General features: G+C 36.2%; 1 protein-coding gene across 1 annotated transcript in view; it reads left to right on the forward strand.

The window, feature by feature from the left end:
- Nucleotides 1–17,015: 17,015 nt before the first annotated feature.
- Nucleotides 17,016–18,540, forward strand: part of LOC126821164 (ATP-binding cassette sub-family C member 10) — a 103,001-nt gene continuing 101,476 nt past the window's right edge. The window contains exon 1 of the mRNA XM_050549543.2: nucleotides 17,016–17,112. The gene's annotated coding sequence lies outside the window, so the exon portion shown is untranslated. The remainder of the gene's footprint in view (nucleotides 17,113–18,540) is intronic.

The following is an 18,540-nucleotide window of genomic DNA, read 5'->3' on the forward strand; positions in this document are numbered from 1 at the left end:
TGCAAAATAAATTCATATTTCATGTTTTTTTATTCAGGGTATTGTGAATTCACATGTCTATACCACTTTGTCAGCATGGGGTACACAAAAAATTATATATTGGACTTAAAAATGAAATATTAGTAAGGCTTATGATAATTATTTATTAATTAAATATTCCCTTTTGGCTACCTTAAAAATCGAAATAGCTGAATTGGCTGTAGAAAAAACATTCCAGTAGCTCACACCATGCGCTCTAAAGAAAACACACTGACCTGGATAATTTTTAGTTGTACTGACTGTTATCTCCCTTGAAAACTTTCCTGCATGTCCAGACTGCAATTGTCAGAACTGTGGATACTTGCATTTAGAGCGACAGATTACAATGTGTAAAAACTAAATGAATTCTGCTTCACAATTATAAAATCATAATATAATTCCCTATTTCATTAGAATGATACGTTATCACGTTAGTCGTCAATTACGTTAATACGGACGGAATTGCACTCCATGACATCGAGTGCATTACACGTTATTGATTTGATGTGGCCGAAATAGCCACTGGTCAATCAAGACTAAAACGTCATGTTTACGCGAAAGTGCGGGACATTTGATTGGTATTTTATTTTGATGACTATAATTACAATAGGCCTACATGATGTGGAGATACCTGGCCTGTGCCCCACCCCCAGCCAAAAAAGTAAAACAGACAGACGTGGAAAAAACGGAAAAAAAAAATGTTAACGATCAACAAAGAAGGAAACCCCGATCATTCAACCGTTTATGGATTACAGGGTTTCTGTGGCTGGTTTATGAACGGTTGATGAATGCTGATTATAATGATGATACCCTTTCTGAAATAAATAATGGAAAAATAATTTGTACACCATGCCGAAAATCATATGGTAAACTCCAAAATACAGTATATATAGGTCTACCTGGCAGTCGCTCAAATTTTGCAAAACTTTCAGGGGGGGGCATTTGTTTGCGGCTCAGATAATTTTAAACACTCTACTCTTGTCGCCCATGCCCGCTCTGAGGGACACTTAGAGGCTGTCGATCATGTTCAAAACAGAGAAAAACCTGTTGGAGAAAGCTCTGTTAAGAAAATAAAAATAAAGCTGAACACTAGTGTCATTAACCGACTACGAATTTTATTCAGAAATGCCCATGCCATAGCTGTAAATAACCATCCGTTTTCCGATTTTGTATGGATGACCACTTTGGACAGCATCAAGGGTATTGATGTAGATGAAACATAACGAAATGGTATGTCCTGTAAAGAATTTATTAATGCCATACTGTTGAAATAAATAAAATCAAAACAGAATTTGAAAATAGAAAATTCTTAACCATAATTCCTGGCGAGTCTACTGACATTTCTGTCATTGAAAACGAGTTGGTCTATGTTCATTCGGCTTGCAAAGGGATTGGAAAAACCTTTTTTTATATCTTTTCAACAACTAGAAAAGGCAGATTCGGACAGCATCCACACAGCACTAACTAAAGCTATGATGACCGTATTAGCGAAAGTTGTGGCTCTCGCGACTGACGGAGCAAGTGTCAATACAGGAGAAATAAATGGTCTTATTAGCAAATTGTGCCAATATCTATCAGCATGCATCGTGATGGTAAAATGTCTAGCACATCGTCTGGAGTTATCATATAAGGAGTCTCTTAGATCTCTTCTTTTATGGAATTATTATCAGGTTTATAATATATAACATATACAAAAAAAGTCCACTTCAACGAAGTAACCTGAAAAAATCATTCGACATTTTAAAATTGCCACCAGTTATGCCTGTTCGAATAGGAGGAACTTGATGGGTAACACGCACACTGACAGCTATTAAAAAAACTTTGGCAAGGGTACCCAGCTTACGTATTGCATCTCGACCAGGTAGCTATTTTGTACCAATATAGCCATGAAGCGTATTCATCGGGATTTGCTATTATCTTTCGCGATGCCGATAACAGTATTCAGTAGTGACGAGTATTATAAACCTGCCAAAAAAAAAACCACTATTAAGACACAGTTATACGTGCGCTCACGTGCTACGTAAACAAAAGGGACTGTGAGTCCTGCGAACAATCTTCGTGCTTGCTTTGGCTTTAACGTAAAATAAAAATATTGTAATGCATTAATAACGGTGTTTGTAAATGTCATAGTTTTATAAGGTCACGATTCACGAAGGCATCATAGTACCGGTTTGGTGTTTATTTTACAAATAACGTTTTTTGTTTTTTTGTTATATGTATTCATTCGTAAAGTGAAGACTTGTGAACACGCGTTTGCAATTTTTTGGCGTGAAAAACACGTCAAATTCCGATCAATACGCCATGGCTTGTACTGCTGTATTCTAGTTGTATTAAATTATAAAAGTAGTTGAAAATGTTTCTAACGATGAGTTTTGATAAATATACACGCCGTGTATATTACACGGTACAACATAATTATAAACATTAATAATTGAATTGAAAAATTAATAAGTTTATACAATAAATAACAGAATAATAGAGATATAATAACATTTTTTAAATTTAACAGCAAAATAGTTTTTAAATATTCAAATACATTAAATTTATAAATTGTTCTATAAATTACAGAATTCATCAGATGCGACTTTAAGTATTTCTGCCAAGCCAAAGGGGCTACTAAAGCTTCTCAGATCAAAACAAGTAATATATCATGGTTTATTTCTTCAAGAGTTCAAGATGTTTTAACTCCTCTATCTAAGTTATCCTTGATGCTGCAAAAAGAGGACTGTTATATATATGATTTTTGAAATATTAAAATCCACCATGACGGCTTTAACAAAACTTCAGAACAGGTATAGTAGTACTAGTATAACAACCTAGAAAATTATATAAAAAACATAATAATTATATAATATTAATTAATGCTTAGAAACTATTTGCAAAGTAAAATTTTACAGAAATAAAAAAAATTGCATGTCGAGTGTGACATGACATAAGTGAAGTATCCGCCAATGGAAATTAATTGAAACTGTTAAAATGATGGTTTAAATTATGTTGAAAATATTTTGTCTTTTAAAATTAGTCCTAGTATATGTGTTTATCTGCACACATGGATTCAGATGAATATTTCGGAGAGGGACGTACCGGGAAGTTTTTATATCCTGAAGAGATCGTTCAACATCTTTTTGTTTTCCTTGGAGAGGAGATTTAGCGACATTGTTGAGTCTACAACACTCAAGTGTACAAAACTTGCAGATATTGCATCATGGCCACCGCATTCACCCGGGGGTTGGTTATAATTTAACAAGAGTTAACTTCTTCTTTAGAGAGTTTTATTTAATTTTTTTTATAATTATATTAAATACACAGTTTTTTTCAGGTTGATGTTATGAGGTTACCATTTTTACTTTTTAATTTGTTTCAATAATTATTTAGTTTATATTTGAAGTTTGAATAAAGCCTATCATGTTCCTATTATTATGGTAATTGTAATATCGCATGATATAAAATATATTTCAAAATCAGAATTATTGTATGTAGTTGAAATCAATAAAACTTTTATATAAAGGTTCCTTTTCTAACTTTCCACACTTTAATTTTCGAATAATTTTATGATGTCAATGTTTTTTTTAAAGACTTTGGTAATGAAGCAATTGCTACTTTAACTGGGCATTTCAAAGATGTCCTTTTAAAACAAGGAGTAGATGTGGGGCAAATTGGTTTTGAGCGGGATATGGCCAAACAAGTCATTTACGATAAGTGGGTAACACTCACTTTTCTAAATAACAAAATCATAATGTAGTCCTAATTTTAAAAAAAATAAATGAATAATATGATTGTATTTTATCAGTCTTTTCCATTTTGTTTCAGTGATGAGGTATATCAACTATCCTGGACACAAATTAACTTAAAATATAAAGAAAAGATACCTAATTTCCTGGACCTGGTAGACCTGATATTGAGTCTACCAGCAAGCTCTGCAGAGCGCGAGCGCAGTTTGAGCTTTATGAAATTAATTAAATCCGATATTCGCAACCGTCTAAGTCTACGAAGTCTAAACGACGTATTTACTATTAAATTCTATTCAAATTCAATTTCATCGTTTGATCCTGATCCTGCCATTAATTTTTGGACAGGACCAGGTAGCAGGCGACCTTATTTCAACCAGCCAAAGGGGGCTGTTTTGCGTGATATGAACATAGACTTTGTACACATGTCGTCCGACGAGGACACTGTAACAAATGATGAATATTAATATATATTATTATTATTATTACAGCATATTTATAGTGCGCCCTTTCATATAACAAAGTGACAATGTAATCATAAATAAACAGCAAGATTATGGACATGTTCACAATTGTATTCAGAGTCAGATAAAAGCCTGATTAAATAAATGTGTTTTCAGTTGTTTTTTTAAAAGAATATACAGATGTACCTGCAGTAAGTAAATGGATCAAAAATGTCTGTGTTGTTAACACTTTTTTGACGAGTGCGAATCAGTTCGCACCCGTCATTTGGCGTTAGCGAATCAACGGCATTAGCAAACAAAAGTGCCAGATCAATCAACTGATTTCTATTGTTTTTATACGCCCACATTTTCATGTGGACGTATATTGTTGTCGCCCCTGTCCGTCCGTCTGTCCACAATTGTTTGTGAACAGTCTACAGGTCACAATTTATATCCGATTTCAATGAAACTTGAAATATAGGTTTATCACCCTAAGATCTCGTTCCTTTCGAAATTGGCATGTATCGGACTGTAACTTCATGGATTATTGCCCCTGATTGTACGAAAAATCACGTTTTTAGCTTGTGAACACTGTAGAGGTCACAACTTTTATCCTATTTGGTTTAAACTTGAAATGTATGTTTATAACCCAAAGATCTCGGTTCCTTTCGATATTCGCGCATATTGGAGCGTAACTTCCTGAATTATGGCCCCTGATTGTACGAAAAATCCCATTTTTAGCTTGTGGACCCTATAGAGGTCATAATTTTTATCCAATTTGAAAAACAGTTTTATTGTCCCCCGCCTTTCGAAGAAAGCAGGGGACTATTAAAATGGGTTCGTCCGTCTGTCTGTCTGTCCATCTGTCTGTCCGTCACACTTTTTGGGACACAATAACTCTCTTCCTAATTGAGCTAGAATGTTCAAACTTGGTGTATGTGTTTATTAGGTCAATGCCTGGATGGAGTTCGAAGATGAGCATTTTCCGCTTAGGGTAAGCAGAGATAAGCAATTTGATTGGTTGATGCTTTGGGACACGATAACTCTCTTCCTAATTGGGCTAGAATGTTCAAACTTGGTGTATGTGTTGATTAGGTCAATACCTTGATGGAGTTCGAAGATGAGCATTTTCCGCTTAGGGTAAGCAGAGATAAGCAATTTGATTGGTTGATGCTTTGGGACACGATAACTTTTAATTGAGCTAGAATGTTCAAACTTGGTGTATGTGTTTATTAGGTCAATGCCTTGATGGAGTTCGAAGATGAGCATTTTCCGCTTAGGGTAAGCAGAGATAAGCAATTTGATTGGTTGATACTTTGGGGCACGATAGCTCTCTTCCTAATTGAGCTAGAATGTTCAAACTTGGTGTATGTGTTGATTAGGTCAATGCCTTGATGGAGTTCGAAGATGAGCATTTTCCGCTTAGGGTAAGCAGAGATAAGCAATTTGATTGGTTGATGCTTTGGGACACGATAACTTTAGTTCTAATTAAGTGAGATTGATGAAACTTGGTGTATAGTTTCATTACAGTAATACCTTGACTAAGTTTGATAATGAGCATTTTCTGCTCAGGGTAAGCAGAGCGATACGCAAATTTGATTGGTCGAGACTTTGGAAAACAATAACTCTCCTACTTTGATTGTCCCCCGCCTTTTCGAAGAAAGCAGGGAACTATTAAAATGGGTTCGTCCGTCTGTCTGTTTGTCTGTCTGTCCGTTCCGCTTATGGTAAGCAGAGATAAACAATTTGATTGGTTGATCTTCGAATAGAATGCCGATAAACCATGAAACAAAATATTCTATGTCATAGTATTTGGTTTTGTGCATAAACAGCTTTATACCGAAGACAACATATTAAAAATAGTAAGTCTACTAAGTGATGACGTCGAGTGAATAATAAAATAAATTAAGCGTCACAAATAGAGCGCGTGCTTTCGCCTTAAAACGGTGTCGTCTGCTAGAAAGACAAAACGTGATTTATCATCACCCAGTTGTGCAAACGAAACGTCTTTATACAAACTTTTCCTTTTTATAAGCTCGTTTATATAGTTTATGCTTTAGTTCTTGAAGACGCTTTCCAATGTATTACCCCTGTAATTCCTCCTCTTTTATCTGTACAATATTTTCGAAAAAAATGAAACGAAATCCACTTATGTATACATTTAGGTTACATTATAGCCTACATGTCCCGACTCAACTTGCCACATTACATGTCATAATATTATAACCAGGTATTGATAAAAGCATCAATTGAGCAATTCCAATACAATCCAATACAATGAATATAGGCAAGGTAAATAAACAAATAAATGGAAAAAACAAATTGAAAAAGAAACTATTATAAATTAATTAAATATGTAGTATGCAATAATGAATTGACATTTAATTTAATGACAGAAAGAAAACAGTGAACTTTGCACAACTTGCAGCAAGATGGAAAATAGACCCGTTGATGCAACCAAACTCTAGATCTGTAGGCATAGAGCATGTTTTCCCCTTAATATGCTATAATTATTCCATCAAAAACATTGTATGCTTAGACTATAAGTAAAGATATACTGTTTGATTGTTCAATACTTTGTAAAAGATAATTTGTGATAAATTTATATGTGTCCTCTAATTATTTTCCTATTTCGGCGGGGGACATCAGCCTCACTGTTGGCTTGTTATATCACCGTTACACCCTAAGGATGACTGAGTTCGAATTTCGTGAATATCGGTCCAAAACTAACAGACAAAATGTCAATCCTTCGTTCTCAAATAACGTAAAAATATGGTATATCAAGGTTGTGGACCCTATAGCGGTCACAATTTTTAGGCGATTTTATTGAAACTTGAAATGTAAGTTTATAACCCAAAGATTTCGGTTCCATTCGATATTCGCGCATATCCGACCGTAACTTCCTGAATAATGGCCCCTGATTGTACGAAAAATCACGTTTTTAGCTTGTAGACCCTATAGAGTTCATAATTTTTATCCGATTTAAAAAATCGTATTATTATATCACCGTTACGCCCTAAGGACGGCTGAGTTCGAATTTCGTGAAAATCGGTCCAAAACTGACAGACAAAATGTCCGCCCTTCGTTCTCAAATAACGTAAAAATATGGTATATCAAGGTTGTGGACCCTATAGAGGTCACAATTTTTATGAGATTTTGTTGAAACTTGAAATGTAAGTTTATAACCTAAAGATCTCGGTTCCATTCGATATTCGCGCATATCCGACCGTAACTTCCTGAATTATGGCCCCTGATTGTACGAAAAGTCACTTTTTTAGCTTGTGGACCCTATAGAGGTCATAATTTTTATCCGATTTAAAAAAAGGTATTATTATATCACTGTTACACCCTAGGGACGGCTGTGATCAAATTTCGTGAAAATCAGCCCAAAACTGACAGACAAAATGGCCGCCCTTTGTTCTCAAATAGCATAAAAATATGGTATATCAAGGTTGTGGACATAGAGGTCACAATTTTAATCCTATTTTGATGAAACTTGAAATGTAAGTTTATAACCCAAAGATCTCAGTTCCTTTCGATATTCGCGCATATCGGACTGTAACTTCCTGAATTATGGCCCCTGATTGTACGAAAAATAGCGTTTATGAATTCGAGGTGTACCGGTAGATATTAAAAATCTTGTGGATGCTCTAGAGACTAAAGTTATCATCCGATTGACTTTAGATGGATAAACAGGGTTTAACCCTTAACCGGTCGACGTCATTTTGATGTTATGACGTCAAGTGGTCAGGCTAAATAAAGGCTGACGTAAAATATTTTGTATGCCTATTTCAATCGACTACTGCCGAATAATTATAAGTGATAGACTCTTGACACCAATAAAAAAGTTGCTGGGGATAAGTTGATCTTTAATTTGCAAATCATTCTAAATCCTTTTCATTAGAAATATCGTCTTCAGAATCAGTGTCATCGATATAATCCGTTTCGGAATAATTCATAAGTATTTCAACCACTTTGAGCGTCTTTAACCCGTTAAATGCGTAGGGCGTTATATAACGTCCTGGACAACTGCCACTCACACTGTGTGTAGGACGTAATATAACGTCCTGGAGGTATTTTCCCCAACCTATTCTTCGAACACAATCGCAGCATGTGTAAGACGTTATATTACGCCTGGTCGAGGAAATCTAATTGAAGGGAGACAACTCTATTTACCGTTAGTTTTAATTTGGTTTCAGACTACCAAATTTTGTATTCAGGAATGAAAAGGTCCAAAATGACGTTTTTCGTCAAATTAATTACGCAATAGGGGGTAGTTAACGTTTTAAAAACTACACAATTAAGGGGTTAACGTTCCCAACACCGTTAAATTACGTTTTTCGTCAAAAAATGTTGAACAAATACATGTTTTTCTCAATGCCCTTGACAAGACAAGTTCCTGTCTGACACACATGCGTGGCCATATGAAATAAATACGAAACTAAATACTCAAATGCGGCTTATAAAAAAGGTTCTTGCTGTGGTCGACTTTAGTCGACCGTGACCACTTAGCTGTATAACGTTGTGGTGACTATAGTCGACAATGACCAGTTATGGGTTAATGTCTTGAGACGAACAAGTATATTGATTTTCAATGAATTTTCATAACTTGAAAAGCTAAATCCATGATATTAAATGTTTCGTATACTAAACGTTAGCATTCGGATAATTACTTAATGAGTTGTTACTCTTCATCAGATTTTAGTGTATTATAAATGTTTCATTACCGACAATAGAAAAAATATGCGACAACTCTGTTGACTGCTCGGACGACTTAGCTGCTGTGGGTGTATATTTCGTTGCCTAGCAACCTATCTTTATTTGATATGACAGTTGGTTGGATTCGAAAAGCAGTACTTCATATCAATTGCTCTTTTTTCGATGATCATAATAATCTTGTTTACATCGTGCGTGACCGTAATAGCGGTAAACGGTTTTGTTGTAGAAAATTCTTATGACAAGTGGACAATATGGGAGTGCTCAAATAGTGAATGATTAACAATGGACCGCTTCACGCCATTGATAAGATTCCCACGTATCAATTAACTTTTATTGTTCTACTACTACCAGACAATCATCATTAATTATCAGCACACCTTGGTATAATCTGTTGTCGACTATGTATACAACTCTATAACACAAATCACGAGTGTGGGGACTAAGGTACACATACAGAAGGGTGCTCAGTGATACTACTATATGCAATACGCAGGCAACGCAATTATGACCAAAGGACAGAAACCAAAAAGGGTGAGACAGACTTCGAACGACTCTTCAAATTGGTTATTCTGGTTCACAAAATACAACAGGTTCAGTGTTGATAAACTCTACTATAATAAACATCAAAGTAAACCATTCAGTGTTGTATTACTTGTAATACACAGTGTTGACACAGCGATTGACTGAAAAGACATATATAGACTTTGTGTAAATAACATGCATACAAAATGTAGCATTTTAGACATGACAAACCTAATCCAAAGTGAAGGAGATTTCAATGTACAGGCTCATTTGCTATACCGTTATGCAAAACATACTTATTGACAGCAATAAATGACTAACGGGATTGATAATCAGATGTGTACAATACCTGGAATCAAGTGCAACCATACTGTCACCATGCAAAATGCGACAAAATTTCAGACACCAAACAAAGTGACAACAATATTCAAATTCCAGAACAATTCGAACATGAACGATGACATGTCTGCTGTGACTGATAAATGATATTCTAATACATATAATTATGCAATAAAATAAATGATAAAACGATTTTCTACCGTGTTAGTATGCTCTCTGTACCAAATTCCAACCCACAGTGACAAGCGACAACCACAGCTGCACGAGATCTCTTCCCAGCCTCCCTAGCGAGTAGCCTCAGGGTTAAGACCACAAAATATCTGCACAATGCCTTAACGGAATCAGACAACTGATTGTTCTCGAAAATTAACTTGGAAGACAAACTGAGACGCTTTTGGCATCTACACCAGCCCCCTAATTGTGGAGATAATAAAATCGGAGCAATTACCAATCTCTAAAATTATAACCTAAATTTAAAAATGCACATTTATAAACCAACACATGCACATCACATTTACAGTCTTATGATTTTCACCATAATCACTGTTATGGATTTGTTGAGATGTGATTAAAGTGTCAATAAAAGCTATTAATAACTATGTATCTGCTTCTAAGACTAACACAAGTTTATCCACTGGTCTGTCGATTCCCGATGATTTGGTTTTTACGCGTACGATTCTGACTAATCCTTTATTGTCCGGTTTCACCTCCACGACGCGACCTAACAACCATGAATTTCTCGGAAGCGTATTGTGTACAACTAACACTAAATCTCCCACTTTAACGTTACGTTTTGGTTTTAATCCATTTCTGTCTCTCTTGCAAAAGTGGTAAGTATTCTCTTTGCCACCGTTGCCAAAACACGTTGGATATGTACTGAATTTGTTTCCACTTACGGCGAACGAAACAGTCTCTTTTATCGAAAACACCTGGTGGCAAATATTGTCCAGAAAATAACAATATTAAGTGCGAGGGTGTTAATGCCTCCAAGTCTTTAGGGTCATTGGAAACATGAGTGATAGGGCGACGATTTATAATGTACTCAATCTTGCAAAACAGTGTTTGTAAGGACTCATCATCGAGCTTGATTGATTGTTCCTGCAGCAGCGAATACAGGATTCAGGATTTTTCTAACAGTTCGGATAATTCTCTCCCACACGCCTCCGAAATGCGAACCAGTGGGAGGGCTAAACTCAAATTTGATATTTTCCTGTAACATGGTCTGGTGAATAACACTCGGGTTCCACTTATCAATCTCTGCTTTTAACTCACGTTGTGCTCCAATTAAATTAGTACCATTGTCACACCTTAAAACAGTGATTCTACCTCTACGTGCCATACATCTTCTTATTGCACTAATACAGCTGTCAATGTTCAAAGTATGAGCTTCCTCCAAAAGTACTGCGCGTGTGGCTAAACATGTAAATACTACACCATACCACTTGTGATCAGTCCTGCCACGTCGCACAATAAACAGTCCAAAAAAATCCATTCCTGTCCCAGTGAACGCCTTCTATTAGACGATCAGATGGTAGGTTTGACATTTTCTGTTCACAAACTTTCGACTGGTACCGCCGACAGATAACACAATTACGAACTAAACTTCGAACAGCTGAATTAGCAGACAGTATCCAATACTTCTGTCTCAAATCTGATAACATCGAATTCCGACCCAAATGTCCGTTAATTTTATGGAATTGGTCCAAAATCAATTTAGAAGCCTGTGTACATTTAGGTAGTATCACTGGGTGTTTCGCAGTGTAAGGAAGCTTAGCCCTATTGAGTCTTCCGCCAACTAATAGTAAACCATTTTTGATAATGGGATCAAGGCAACGAATGGGACTACTTTTCTTTACAGATGTACCATTCTGGATGCATTTGATTTCTTCAGAGAAATGTTGATTTTGAACACATTTTATGATGTCCAGCTCAGCATCTTCAATGTCAGATACCTTTAATTTCAACATTTTTAAATCCCTTCTCCTTCCTTTGTCTATTTCTCTGTTAATCTGATCCTGGTCAAATTTATCTTCATTAAGTTTTTTTCTTCTTTTGACCCAGTCTTCGAACAAACAAATAAATTGTTTCCACCACGCTACTGCCTTCTTGACTTTAACACAACACAACGCGCCCTACATTATCATAACCATGATGCATATATTTGAAATGAATTCCGGTAGTCTTTCAAATAAATACACACACAGGGCCTTTATTTGGCCTGTGGAGATATCAAAATAGTAATTCGTTACATTATAATGTATTATACATTTAAAATAAATTAGTTTTGTGGGAGGAATCAGGGGTTTTCGAAGTGAATTCCGGTGATTATATGTGAATTCCGGTGATTGTAAATGAATTCCGGTGATTAGTCGGGCCCTATTTTACATGTACCACGTGCGAAGGACAGATAACGCCACCTTGAATTCCCTTCTCACATATCCGGACTATATTTACGCTACAAATTATATTTCTATATGAAATATTTTTCCGACCTGATTTTTTGATTTTGTCAAATTGTCTTATAAATTATTCATAGCCTTTATTTATGGAAATTGTTTAAAACTTTTTAAATGATTAAATACACCAAGCAACGAGCCGTGTGCATTTCCATTCCAACCACTACTATATTTACTGTGGTGTCGTTACGGTAGAATTATTTCAGGTGACTTGGGGGTGCGTTTTAATTTATTTAGATATAATACTCCATAATGCTATAAACTAGTGTCAAGCAGATCAAAACAAGCGTTGATGGTGTGAAATTCATTGATATAAAATTGTCTACTTCCAAACTGTGTGAGTAACTGTAGCCTACGACAGAGCGAAATGTAATTGTAAACAGTGCAAATAGCGGATTTTCGCAGTATTTCCGTGCTTAATTCTTGCATTTAGAAACGAATAATTAAATGTATGTGACGTGGACGTGAGTATTGTGGTCAATTTACTGAACATCAAGTAAAATTTAGTCCACCTGTCGCAAGCGACAGGTAGTTTTATTTGCTACCTGTCAGACGAAAAAATCGCCTGTCGGCGACAAGTAGACAGGCGAAAATTTCGAACCATGCATTGACTGGGTTTTGAACCTTGATGAATAACTGACAACTTATTTGCCACAAAGGTGTGAAACCTAGTTGAATCGTTGATATACCGGATGACCGACATACTGTCTGTCCAGTAATGATCACTGTCAACTGGAACATCAATTTCTCTAAGTATTACTTGGCTGATCTTCAAAGACATAGTTGCAGCCATTAATTCCATCCTAGGAATAGTGATTTTCTTTAGAGGCGACACTCTGCTCTTACCAATTATGAGTGAACAGTGGACCGCCGCTTGCTGGTTGACTAACTGTAGATAGATACAACATCCATATCCATAATTACTTGAGTCCGAGAAGCAGTGCAATTCTCTTAACTTGAGGTCTCCAAAATGTTCTGGTTTGATGCATCTTGGAGTTTTAAATTCTTTAAAACCAGAAATATCAGTTAACCATTTCTCCCACTTCTTTAAATTAACTTCATCAAGTGGGTCATCCCAGCTAAAACCATGTTGACACAGATTCTGTAGGATACATTTAGAAGGAAGTATAAATGGTGATATCAGTCCTCGGCAGTCTTTCTTAAGGCTGTATTAGCACAACTAGGAGAAGAGACTGCTTCAAAAAGGTGCAACTTCATCCTGTAGCTCTCAGCAGGTAGATCTGTGTTCCATTCAGGCCACCATGAAAATCTAAGAAAATCAATATCCGAAGGTGGTATACGAACTTGGTGGAACATCGCCTCCACGTCTCCCATAATTGCAACTGGCTCCAATCCATTGGTTCCACGTCGGCTGTATATGCCGGTCGAGACCTACGGCTATGGAAAATGACCGTTCCTAGATCTGACCTAACGGTCATTTTGCACGCCAGAAAGAGGGTCTTTTTTTAAAAAAAAAACAATTTCAAACATGGCTACGATCGACCTTCACTGTGTAACTATACAAGAATACTGAGTGTTGTGTTGATAATTCATGATGAGTGTCTGGTAGTAGAACAATAAATGTTAATTGATAAGTGGGAATCTAATCAACGGCGTGAAGCGGCCCATTGTTAAACATTCACGTATTGTCCACGTGTCATAAGAATTTTCAACAACAAAGCCGTTTACCGCTGTTACGGTCAGGCACAATGTAAACGAGGTTATTATGATCTTCGAAAAAGGGCAATTGATATGAAGTATTGCTCTTCGAATCCAACCAGTCCTCAACAACGTACGTGTTGGGAGAAAAATGCATTTAAAAATGTTTATAGCGGTATTACGGCCTTGTGGAAATTGTTGAAATAAAATCTAGAGATTAGTTAACTTGCTTACCGTTATCGAACAATTAAGAAAAATACGTATTCCAGTTCTATTGTGCAGCAATATTGATAATTCCACGTGTAGAAGAAATGTCGTGTATATACGGTTACTCTTATACACGACCATATTCTAGGGGGCGCTAGTATTCTAGCCGTGAAGTTAGTTATCCGTTAGTCATTTAGTTAAACATTATTAGGATTTACGTCACAATTCTGAGGCCCGTAATTCCGTAAGAGATGGTCTAAAACCAAAAAAATGTGAGATATATGCCATGGATAATTATATATTTATATTCATTTCAAAGTTATTGTATTACAACTCAAAATTATCCAGGTCAGTGTGTTTTCTATAGAGCACGTGTTAATTACGTGTGAGCTACTGAAATGGTTTTTCTCTGGCCAATTCAACTATTTCGTTATTTAAGTAGCCAAAACGGAATATTTAATTATTAAATAATTATCATAAGCCTTACTAATATTTCATATTTAAGTCAAATATATTTTTTTTGTTCACCCCATGGTGACAAAGTGGTATAGACACGTGAATTCACAATACCCTACCATGAATAAAAAACATGAAATATGAATTTACTTTGAAAAGTTTTCGTGCGTTATCAAAAATGACCGGCAGTGAAAATTTTGAAGTGGAAGCCCTGCTCCAATCTAAATCTCAGTAGACCACCCAACAAAGTGTTTGTTAAATCTGGACCAGGTAGAAGTAGTTTATTGAGACTTATTCCTTGATAAACACTACTGCAATCAAACACTATTCTAATTTTATCAGGTTTCTTGTACGTGCCATGGTGGGGAACAAACCACACTCTACCACAGGGATCTTAATCGGCTGTTTTTTGTCGGCTTTAGCCGATTGATCTTTAATCTAGCCGATTGGTAAAACAATGAACCGGCCACTAAGGTATCACAAATCAATCTACTTTCGGCTCATTAACAAAGAATTAATTATCAGGCCGATTGTTAAAACAATGAACCGGCCACTAATGGTATCATAAATCAATCGACTTTCGGCCGATTACAAAGAGTTAATTATTACTTGTCGATTAAGAAACCCATCAAAGAGTCAATCATTCCAATGAATACCTTTGGCTTATTTCATAAATAAACAACTTAATTGAGGTAATCATGCCAAGTACTTGAAGACCTCGCAGAATGACACCAGGAAACGTAAACGAAATTTAACTGTAGATAGTGATGGCGGCGTTGACCTTGAACTTCAAGCATGCACGTTGTCAATGGAAGTTCCAAAAGCCGGAAATCCTCCCACGTGCAATATAGGTCAACCAAATTATCGGCAACAAAAGACCGTATTAATCTGACGATCATATCTGCGCAGCAAAGAAAGACGATGACAGAACAAAGAGTTTAATTCCCAAATCTATAGAAATTGTTTCAAATCGGGCGTTAATCCGAAATGCGTATTCCATAGCAAAAAGAAACATTGCCATCGAAAATTATAAACAATAATTGAACGATTTGACAGAACAGCAGGATCATGAAATGACAAAAAAACTATATCGTGATTTTAATTGTTGTGGTGAATTTATTTCTTTAATATCCAGTGAAATTGAGGACGAGATCCTCTCAGATATCCGAACTACTCCTGCTGCATTAAATCCCGACAATTGTATACCGGTAATGATAAAAATAAACTGATCGGAATCACGACAATTGGCCACGTGACCTTTCGCCCGTACAGCATATTTCCGAGTTCCGACTATACACGGAAACCGATTTGTGCTACTTTGTTATTTATATACTTATATACTATGTTATTTATATATATATTAACATGTGCTTACGAATAAAATAATTTAAAAAAACATTTGTTTGTCCTTGTAGTTTTTACTAATTTATAACTTCCGTTTAGTTGGATGAAACCAAAAGTAGGAATATGCAATGCAAGTTGCTGAAATAATATGACTATAAATGTCGATATTATAGCGATGTATGAATGCAAGTATGCAATTACTAAGGTCTTGTTTATACGGAGTTTCGGCTTTTATTATCCCAAATACATTATGCAATTAGTGAATTATGCAATTACTGACGTGAATAGAGTATGCATAAACTAACATGTTTGTTGTTGAAAAGACGACTATCCGTTAGACCTAACCGTGGCCGGTTCATTTCAAAATGGATTAAGAACCCTGCTCTACCATCTTGTCCAACTACTGCAATCAAACACTATTCTAATTTTATCAGGTTTCTTGTACGTGCCATGGTGGGGATCAAACCACACTCTACCATCTTGTCCATCTAAATCTTCTTTGGGTACTAGAGAAGCATAGTCTTTATCTAACATATTGTTCATAAACTTGATGTAAGCTAGAGAAGCATAGTCTTTATCTAACATATTGTTCATAAACTTGATGTAATCTTCTGTGTATGTCTTACTTTTCGACATTTTTCTCTGTAAACTTCGTAACCTTTGTTCAGCAAGATGTCGGTTGTTTGGTAACTTAACATCACACTTAAATGGCAAAGCTACTTGATAATGCTGATCCACAAAGGTAATTGAATTTCAAGTTTTCTCAATAAATAATTTATCCTGAAGTGAATACTCTCTCTTCTCATCAGCCAGGTGTTCAGGAAAATCTAAATTGATAGATGATTTGACCATTTCTTTCAAACCATTCAAAGTTTCCAATTCTTCTACAGCCATAATCTCTGCTTTATTCACCATATGTTTATCTCCCTTGGACCTTCTCTTCACACACCAGAATATCCACCCTAACCTTGTTCTAGTGGCATGAGGACTCTCGGGTGGACCAGTGATGACTTCAAACGGTGAATAGGCATCTGACACATTATTACCAATTAGAATACCAACATCTGCTTCTATTTTAGGTATCTCAATATTTCTAAGATGAGGCCAACATGTTATATCTTCTTCAGTTGGAATGTGTCTCGAGGTAACTGGCATTTGTTCCTTGGAATATGCAACTGGAATGACAACAGCATATTGGCAATCAAGATCAAGTATTTCTAGGTCAGTTATCTTCTCTGTTACCATGGTGAAGGGTACTCCCATTGTGAGGATGGTTAATTTTATCTTATTCCCCTTTAAACCAAGTTCTTTTATCAGCTGTTCAGTGATGAATGTGATACTACTCCCAGTATCTTTTCTGGCACCAGTTCTTCTATTTCTGGCTATGGCAGGAACAATTGCCATCGTGCAATCTTCTTCATTACCAGCCCCCACATGACTATTAGAGAAATCCTCTTCTACTAGTTGCTGAGATGAGGGGTCCAACTGATCTTGACTAGACGACTTGACAAATTGACTCAACATCCCGACAGGTTCTTCATCTTCTTGAACTTTGACCTGGCTGGGCAACTCTTGACTTGGGGCACTAACCGATGACTCTTGATTCGGACCGATGACTGTCGACTCTTGACTCGGACTGATGACCGTCTACTCTTGACTCGGACTCATGACCGTCTACTCTTGACTCGGACTCATGACCATCGACTCTTGACTCGGACTCATGACCGTCTACTCTTGACTCGGACTCATGACCGTCTACTCTTGACTCAGACTCATGACCGTCTACTCTTGACTCTGACTCATGACCGTCTACTCTTGACTCTGACTCATGACCGTCGACTCTTGACTCGGACTGGTCGACTCTTGGCTTGGACTGAACTGACAACAGCTGGAAGAGGTCACTGGTGTTTGTTCTTGATTGAGTGGATATGTCTTTTGTTGATTGTCTTCATGCAATACTGACAGGTGTCTTCTAATACAATGACCACATTGTCTTCTCTTCTGACAATGTTTACTTCTGTGACCATTAACCAGACAGCCAAAACATAAATCTCTATCTTTCAGGAAAGTTAATCTGTCTTCTATCGGTTTCTTTTTAAGTTCACCACAATGTTTCAAGTTATGACTATTATTGTTACAATATAAACAGCTCTTTGACATTGGCGGTGATGAAGATTTGTACCGGTCTTTCGATGCATAATTTGGATTCGTTGTGGCCAGTGTCAAACTTTGTTTGTGATGTTGTGGTTTCTGGTTGTCAGACTTCTTGTGACTATGACTGTAACTGGAATAAGAAGCATCTGGTTTTAAAACCTCTTTTCCGAAAGATGGATCTCTATTTTTCTTGCACTCCTTTCTGAAAAAGGCTACCAAATTACCGAATGTAAGACTTTGTTTTCTCTCCTTGATTTGATATATGACACTTCTCCATCTTTCTTGCAGTTGGTATGGCAATTTTTGTACAAGACGTTTCAGATTTTCTTTGTATTCTAAAATGTTCATTTCTTCCATGCTGTTAAATGCATTATTACATTCTGTAAGGTGCAGTGAAAATTCCTCCAGAAGTTTTAAGTTGTCATTCTTCATGACAGGCCATTCCAAGGCTCCATTGATGTAGGCGTGTGCTTTTATTTCTGGATCTCCATATAT

Source organism: Patella vulgata, chromosome 5, assembly GCF_932274485.2.
Source record: "Patella vulgata chromosome 5, xgPatVulg1.2, whole genome shotgun sequence".
Taxonomy (NCBI): domain Eukaryota; kingdom Metazoa; phylum Mollusca; class Gastropoda; family Patellidae; genus Patella; species Patella vulgata.